Here is a 9,313-nt window from a genome sequence, read left to right as displayed (position 1 = left end):
TAAAGCACTGGAACAGGTTACCCAGAGAGATTTTGGTATCTCCATTTGTGGATGTTTTAAGATGTTGGTAGACAATATTTATATGAAATAAGTACTACTACATTTACTCAAATTCAAGATGAGGGGTTTTTTCCCTCCATTCAGCAAAGGGGAAAAAATCCCCTGGTCTTGGCTCAAATACAAGATGGGAGGTGGGGAGAGAAGCTGGGGCCAACTGCTGCAGCTCTGACTCCAGCCACCAGCTGCTGTGGCTCTGACATAGGCCAGTCGGAGTTAACAACAGCCACCTCCTCCCGCACCCACCCTCTGCAACCTCTGCCCCTCTCCCCCACCTTACTGTCAGGACTGGTTCTTGCTCCAGCTGTGGCTCTGTTCCCTCCTGGTGCACATGGAGGTTCCAACCCCTACTCAGGACAGCTCCGGCCCTGGGATGCTGCTACTGTCTCAGTCCATAAAGGCATTAGGCTTAGTAGTTACAGCCAGGAGTGTTACTATCATCTGCAGCCAGAGAGCAAGCCAACATTAAATGGGTTCATGTGTTGAGCGAGGGGGTTACCAGAAGCAGATGTCAGGAAACAAGGCTAAGTCAAATGAGTACCCAAACACTGTGTACATAGGCAGTAATCAGGAACAGAGACCAGGAAAGCCACATGGGTGAAGCCTACTCACAGACTGAAACCAGTTTGTGGCACAGCAGGGACCAGTACCCCTAAAATCAATCAACGGGTGGAGGCTCAGCTGGCCCTGCTTAGGGGGTTGAGTGTTGCTCACTTTACAGGTGCGTGGCTGGGCAGGGAGCCATTTTTCCATATGCTGTGTGTCCCAAGAGACAATGGAGCCAGGTCTGACAGTAAGAAGAGGGAGAGGGCAGAGGCTGTGGGGACCAGACACTGGGGGGACACAGGTGGTAGGATGGAAGGGGTTGTAGGCATTGTGGAGGAGAGGTAGGACAGGCTGCAGAGAAAAAAAGAAGTTGGGGGGGGGGAGCGCAGAGGGCAAGTGGGTCACCTTCCCCTCTCTACCTGTCCCTGCTGTAGCAATGGAGGGGACAAATTTAAGACAACCCTCCAAAAATTAGATTCTATATCTGGACACATTTAAGACAACCCTCCAATAATTAGATTCTATCTCTAATTTAAACCAAATTTATAAATGTTCCAGCTATAGAATCTAATTATTGGGGGGTCAACTTAAATTCCAAGTTGTCTTGGATTTGGGTAAGTACGGTGTATACTTTCATTAAGAGGCCATGCAATTGCACCTTTTAAATCATATCTCTACAACTAAAAGGCATTGTTATTTGTAAATGTGCAGGCAGGGTTAGCCTTCTAAAGTAATTGTCTCTTTCCTTTCAATTACAAAGTATTTTTTCATATCTTGGAAGAATAGTTGGATCATGATAAAGCCATATGCACAAGGTAACACCCTTTAATTTATGAAGAAATGAGAAAGCAGCTGGTTAGTGTGAGTGACATTTTCTGTTATGCACCAGATTCGCATGCCCTCAAGTATTTATTTCAAGGCTGTACTTAGAGATGTCATCAGTATTGTTACAGATCAAAGAACTTTACTAAGTGTAGAAAATATTTAATGTCTCAGTTTCCTGCAAATTAATCTAAAAAAAACTTCACTAATTATAAAACTTCTCCTTTGACTTTCTGTTCATAGGAAAACTGCCATGCTGATAATGAGCATAGATTAATTAAAGTAATGGACTAAGACTGACTTTCAGTAACAGCTGTGGGAATTTAAATTGTGTTGTGGAGAGTGCAGAACCTGTAAACACAAGAACCAAGGTGTCACTGTTCTTAATTAGTATTTACCAAATTTATTTATCTGGGTTGGTTCAGAGGCCTTTTTGTTTTTTAATCTCCTTAAATGAAACTAACCTAATGCTTGCTGCTTTTGTTTGTTTGTCTTCTTGTATCCTTACCACCTTCCCTTAGTACATTTCTATGTTGTTGTCCTCCAGCCATCACATCCTATTTAAATTGTTAGAAAAAAACATCTTTTAAGATGTGGTTTTCAAATGTGCTAGCTGTCTTCTGTTATATCCTATTTTCTTTCAGGCAAGACTGCCAAGTGGAGCTATTTAGGAATCAACCAAGAACTTCCACCCAATTGTGATGACCCATAAGGCTGTCTGCAATCATATCAGTGACCCGGTGACTATGATTCATGCCTTCATGCCTCCCCCAACCCTGCATGAAATATCATTGTAACTTTCTGTACCCAACCACAATAACTGATCATTCACAACAGATTCTTCAATGAATCCAGAGTGCAGCAGCTTTCTGTTCAGAAGCATGAGACAAGTGAACACCTCAATCTGGTGCATGGCTCAGCTCAATGGCCTGTGACAAAATATCAGCCAATTTCAGAATTAATCTACAAAACCAGTTACTGCATAGTGGTAGATACTTTGGAGAGTATCCTTTTCTTCATAATGGCAATCTTCTCTGACAGCTGTGTTGAACAAAAGAACAGCTCAGTTATAATGGTGTTAGCCTCAAACCTGTGACACCCAGGACTTTCAGCAAGTCACACAGACTTATTAAGCACTTGAAATTAGGCACCTAAATATGATTCTATTCCATCCTGAAACACTGTTTAAAAAGTGTAATGAGTCCTCCCCCTTTCTCCTCCCTGTTTTTTTGTTTGGTTTTTTTTGTGACTACATTTATGTCTAGGTGTGTTTCAAAAACAGCATGATAACAGCATGTTTCATTGTATGGGATGGAGGAAAACTGTATTGAGTCCTCTTAGGTCAGTACAATCGACATAATAGGATCTGGCCCATAATTTCTCCTGTGTGGGATCCATGAGGACACATGTGCATCAGCTGTTCCTTTAAGCTACTTGTAATCTGCAATTCCTCTAGTACCATTGGTGTCAATATTACATTTATGTTATGAACATGAAATGAATAAAGGACTGGCTCATGAGTACATGTTGACTTTTTCTTCAGTTGGGCTAAGGCTTCAGAATTCATTAGCAGAGGAGATAAGAAAGAGCATTATTTCACACCCTTGCAAGTAAAATATAGAACTGACTTATTTACCTAAAAAGACACACAGAGACATCTGAAAACAGCAAAAATAAGAGAGAAGCTGGAGGAGTCAAAAAGGCTGAAGCCAGCAAGGAAAAGTGGAAAGAAGTTGTGTTAAAACAGTAAACAAAAATATACCCCTAACTTTGACGGCCTCAGGGGGAAGTAGAGAGGAAAATTAGACAACTGGCCAGTTGTTACAGTAGTTATTATTTCCTCAGAGGCACTTAGATGCCTCAGTGATGGATGCTACTATAAGAACTAGAAGCCAGCAAGCTAGCTAGAAGAAATTAAAATAATGTATGACCTGACTTCAATGGCAGCAGGATCAAGTCTTTACTCAGCAGGTATGTGATAAGAAATTTATTAGGGGTAGTCTGTTTAAAATTTATCTTTCTCTTCCTATTAATTGCTTTTTGAACTGTTTTATTATTTTTGAAATAGAGATGTAATGCATTTTACCAACTCACATTTAATATAGGGGGTTAATTTGTGGTTGGTTTCTTGATTCTCAAAAGCTTTTGGAACAGAAGAAAGTAAAATAGAAGGGAGAGAAAGAGGGAAGGAGAAAAGGAAAGAAGGAAGAAGAAAAAGAGCAAGTCTGGCCACTCTTATTTTCTGGTCCTGAAACAATGACACTGTGAGAAACCCAGTGCACAGGGATCTTACCTGGCACATGGGAGAATGAGGTTCATATCTTTGTGCTAATCAATATTTAATAGCATATACAATGTGAAATAGCTTGAGGAGGAGGAATTGAGAAAGGCCCACCCAATTCTGCTACACTGGAGTGGAGGAAACTGTTATTCCATATTCCAAGGAGAGTGCTCTAACTATTGGACTGTTCTGGACTGGAGGGATGGGGATAGGGACAAAACCAGAAGGAGATGACAAGTGTGCAACAGACAATCTGGAAAACCCTGTCCAATCTCTTTTGTCCATCTTGGGTATGAATTAACGTTGCCTACAACAAGCAGGGAAGTAAATCTTACCAGGCAGGGCACCTCTATACATGCATGTTAATGCAACACTATAAATTATCTGGCTTATCATGCTGGAGTTTACTGTTCCTGGGCCCATGTTTACATATGTGCTTGGGACTGTAACATGTTGAGCTGGGTTTGAACAGCCATGGCTGGCAAGAGTCTGGGAGTTCAGTCGGCTACTCTGATCCAGCTCAATGTGCTGCAGGGGGACAGACTGGGGCATAAGTGTGCTGCAGTGTGGGGCTAGCCAGGAGGCAGCCCCTGCACAAAAGTGCTCTCATGCCCCAGACAGCCAGCTCAGCATTTACACAGGTGCTGTTGTTGAGTAAAAAAACTCTGCAGCAAGACAGCTTGCTGCAGAGTTAATTAGTTTACTCCAACCTGATAGCCCTGCATGTGTAGATGCCAAGATGTTGACTGCAGAGCGAATTAGTGTACTCCACAGTAAATTTCTTGTGTGGATGCACCCACAGAGTAGTACTTTGGAGCTGAGAAAAATTGGGCACATATAGGCTTGAGTAGCAGCTCAGCTTCAGTACTGAGGATATCAGTAATACCAAAATGATGGACAAAAAATTCCAAATATCTTTGGTTGTTTCAGTGGTTTTTAAGAAAAAAAAATTTTTTCAGTTAATAAAATGGATCCTATGAATTTCCAAAAACTGTTTCTCATAATGAATTATATTTTGCACGCACTGCATGTTATAGAGCCACTACACTGCTAATGCACCAACTACCATTGATTTCAATAGGCTCCATAGTGCAAAACACATTACTCTTAATCCGAATTGACATTTTACAGAGAAACTGCTCCAAAGGAACTGTTAATGTGTATGCTGTCAATGCCTATAACATCTAATTTGTAAAAGACATCCAAATTTCTGCATATTACTCTTAAAATGCATTCACAGCATTAAGTGGAGTGGCACTGAAGGCCTTGCTGAATATACTGTAAATGTGTAGGCACTGAGTGTTGGAAATATGCCAGATGCTGCCAGAACTGAATCCTGTTATGAACTGCCCTTGGCAGTGCAAAAAATAATACAAGGGGCTAGAAAGTTGCTTGCTTATTTCTATGGTTTATTCTGGTCTTTGGAGTTATGTTACACATTTTTGAAAGGTGCCTGCTGGATCGTTTTCTAGAAAACATTTAAATCTATCTTGCCATCTCTTATTTCTAGGAATATTCAGTAGCCTGTTGTGACAGGTTTTCCTTTGCTCCCACCCAGTATATATGTATTGTAGAAGATGCTTAAAATCCGAAGGAGAATTGCCCCGGTGTGCTAATTCCATGATAGTATGGAGCTGGTATAATGGGTTCCTATGTCTCCTTCCATATAGCAGAGGGATAAAGAAAAGGAAAGAATCAACATTATGTGCTCAAACAATTCTGATCCTGCAGATGGTTTCTTAAGAACCACTGCTAGCTGGCAGAGGCCAGAGTAACTTTTTAGTTGCTATAAACTTCACTGAGGCTAGGATTGGGACATTGAGTTATGAGATATAGCTAGGTTTTTGATATCCCCTGCAGTCATCAGAAACTTGAGAATGCGGTTTGGCCTTATACTGTCACAAATGCAATGTAACTTGAAACACAGGATTAAATCCTAAATGTTCTAAGAGCTTTTCACTCGCTTTACCACAACATTGTGAGCCAAAATCTCCTCTGACTCATATCACACACAGCCTTAACAAGAGAGGGTGGGTTTATGGGATGAGTGCAAAACTTTTAGACACATATCTTAAAATGGACACTGATTTCTACCATGGTATCAGAATATAAAAAAGGAGCCCTTCAAATTATGAGAACTTAACCCATATAAAACCAATAGATCAAAAAGAAATCCTCCCAAATACCACCCTCCAAAATGCATAGGATCAAAAATTAAAATAATAAAGCTTAAATAACAAAAGACAATCATAAATATTTAGGAATTGTTTTAATAAATTAGAGATTCAGGCAACATATTTGGTAAACTATTTATGTAATCACATGTTATAAAACCTTTAGTATGATAAACTCAAATAAAGGTCCTTATTATCCCTTAGGTGGGTAAGCTCAAAGCTATGGTGATTTCCAAAAAGTATAAGGGAAGAAGTGAAAGGACCACTGAAGGAAGCCAACCTTGCATCAGTCCTCCTAAGTGTTTCCCTCTGTGTCCCTTTTTAGTTAACCAGGCAAACTGAACCCAAGAATGAGCAAGAAAAACATGTTCATAACACAATTAAGTTACTTTTCCCAGAGTTTGCAGCTCCTTGGGTGTATCTACATGTGCTATTAATGCTATAAAGGCTTACTGTGCAAATAAAATACACGTGCTCCCTATTGGGAGACAGTGTGCAATAGCCTAATAATACTGTGCAATAGTGTGGCAGGCAAAAAAACATGCTAATATGTTACTGTACAGTAGAATTAAGCTATTGCACGGTAAGCATCACTAAAAAACTGTGTGCCAGCACTACTGTGCAGTAACTGTAATTGCTGTGAATTTATTTAGTACTTCATTAAGCAAGTACTAAACTAAATCTGCAGTAACTAATGCACATTAATGAGTGTGTAGATGCACCCAGGAGGAGAATCCCAGTGCAGGACTGCTCCTACTCTGATCTGGCCCTTTGCAGCAGCCAGGGGGAGCTCCCTGGGGTGCTAGCCCAAGGTTCTGGCAGGGAGCATGGGAGCCAGTCCCAATGTAAATGGGGCCAGGAGAGCTTTGCTAGTTTGGGAGATGTCTTGATCTGTATGGGGCTGGGAGACAGCTGCCACTGCTGAAATCTCCTGGCCCTTTGCACATGGGGACAAGCTGGCAGCTGGCAGGAGCTGTCCTGCTTCTGAGGCAGCTCCCAGTTAGCCCTGAGCTGCTCAGAGAAATCCATACCCAGTCACGGGCTGGTTTGGAGCTGCCTCCAAAGCAGGAAAGCTCCTGGCCAGCCTCTGGCTATGCAGAGAAGCAGAGAGCTCCTCAATCCTAGAACTGCTCAGCTTCTGGGTCCTGTGGGGAACCAAGAGCTGAGCAGTACTGAGATGGGGTGGGAGGAAGGGGAGAGCAGACAGCTTCCCTGTCCCAGTACTTTGCTTCTGGCTCCTGGGGGGAGCTGAGCAGCACCAGGCCCAGGAGGGTCCCCAATCACTTGTGACCCCCTGGAGTTGGGGCTGACCAGGAGCAAATTTGCTCCCCACCATAGAATCATTGAATCATAGAAAATGAGGGTTGGATGGGACCTCAGGAGCTCATCTAGTCCAACCCCCTTCTCAGGGCAGGATCTCAAAAGTGCGCTGTTAGGTGGGTGGGTATGACAAAATTGCACATATACAAACACACAAATCAATTAGGTGCACACACACACACACACACACACACTACCAACTCAGGCACATACACATCCAAGATTACCAGCCTAGGCACATGCATACCTATCACCAATTCAAGCACATACATGCTGTAATGATAATGACATGAAATCATACACAATACACATATACATACACATATAAACACAGGTTAAGCACTGACTCAGGTGATGGTATGTGTGTGTTGGTGTCTGTGGTACCTATGCTTGGTGTGCTTGGTAACTAAAGAGCAGGTGGCAGATCAGGGGAAAAGGCAATGGAGATACAGCAATAGCAAAGAAACAGGGGTTTGCAGGCAGAGAGGAGCTCAGGATAGCTGGAGCCACAGGAGCTCAGGACAGATGTTGGAGGTGGCGGTGAGCTGGAAGCAGGAGAGGGAGAAACAAGACAGAAGTTAGAGGGGTGAGGAGCAGAGATTGGAGCAGAGCCAGGACCGTAGTAAAGCAAAACCCAACTCAGGGGTCCAAATAACAGTTTTATTAAATGAACACTGTACTGTATAGCTTGGTTCCTACACACACTCACACAAGCACTCCCACACACACACACACAATGGCAGCAGGAAAAAGACACTCAGTGGAAGGGTTGGAGTCCAGGTAGGGAAGAGAAACAAAGTCCAGGTCCTTGGCTGAAGAGAGGGTGGGGGTGATAGCTACCTATCCTCGACTGTGAGTTGATCCTCAATGGCCAGTCGGGGTCTTCTCCAGCAAGATGTTGTCCAGAGGGGGGTCACCAGCAGGGCCTCTGGGTGGATAGGTGGTGTGGTGTGGTACTGATCCAGATGGAGAGGGCACCCCCAGGAGTCAGTCTTCACTACCCCTTTTTATGGGGCAGACTACCTATGATCTCCTATGGGGAGGGCTTGTCTAGGCAATGTCAGCCCTGTTCCAGAGAGTTCCAGGTGTTCATACTGAGCATGTACAGCCTTGGTACAATGGTGGGTTGCCTCATCTTTTGTTTCTTGAAAGTGGAGGGTGGTTCCAATGGCTGGGTCATTGGTCCAGGTATTGATTTTGATGGTGGGGTGATTTAGTAGGGGGTCCTGCTACCATTGTGTTTCACTCATCCATTCACTCTTTTGTTTCAGGCATTCAAGGAAAACCAGTTTACATGGGAGAGGTTACAGACTTAAATGTGAATCATAATTTCAACATACTTACACAACAGGGCATGGGGACAAGATGGGAACCTGACACAGAAAATGAATACTTGACATCACTCATGCCAACCCACATTGCAGGCCTAAATCATACAATGCTAATATGAAAGAATAAAAACAATGCACAATGATAGGAATACAATATAATACAATATAAAACAGTAAAAATCAATACAAACAGAGCAGAATACTATTTACAATATAAAAAGGGGCTTTTTACAATAATAGCATACAAGAACTTAGCTTACCTAGTACTACTTGTAATCACTTATAAGGGATAGAGAGGGCAGAGAGAAAGTCAGAAATGGTTAGGGTAAGGGGAGGGAATGTATTTTTAAATTAAAAAAAAGAAAAACTGGGGGTTTTGCTACAATCATCCCAGCCAAAGCTTTGCCTGGCCGGATCTTAAAAAACCTCCCAGGATGGAGACTCTACAATCTCTTTGGGTAACCTATTCCAGTGTTTTACTATCCTAGTGAGAAAATCCTTACTAATATCTAACCTAAACTTCCCTTGCTAGAACTTGAGATTGTTGCTCCTTGTTATGTCATCTGCCACCACTGAGACCAGTCTACTCCAAAAGCAGAACAGTTTCCTTTCTGTACTAGCTCTGTCGACACATCAGAGTCCATATGTGTGCTCCTGTGCGGTATCCACTTGCTGCTTTACTTTACTACCTATTTATAGGTAATAGCTAACTGTGCTGTAGACTAATTTACTGTGCAGTAAATGGTGCATACTTGTAGACAGTGATGCTTTACTGTGGAGTA

At 42.4% G+C, this 9,313-nt stretch overlaps 1 long non-coding RNA gene across 1 annotated transcript; it reads left to right on the top strand.

The window, feature by feature from the left end:
• Positions 1-820: 820 nt before the first annotated feature.
• Positions 821-2,928, top strand: LOC109306164. Its single transcript, XR_002099876.1, has 3 exons — positions 821-850; positions 1,364-1,418; positions 2,070-2,928. It is a non-coding gene; the product is annotated as an uncharacterized LOC109306164 (long non-coding RNA).
• Positions 2,929-9,313: the final 6,385 nt, after the last annotated feature.

Source organism: Crocodylus porosus, unplaced genomic scaffold, assembly GCF_001723895.1.
Source record: "Crocodylus porosus isolate Cpor-Errol unplaced genomic scaffold, CroPor_comp1, whole genome shotgun sequence".
NCBI lineage: Eukaryota > Metazoa > Chordata > Crocodylia > Crocodylidae > Crocodylus > Crocodylus porosus.
This window is presented reverse-complemented; position numbering and strand designations above follow the sequence as displayed.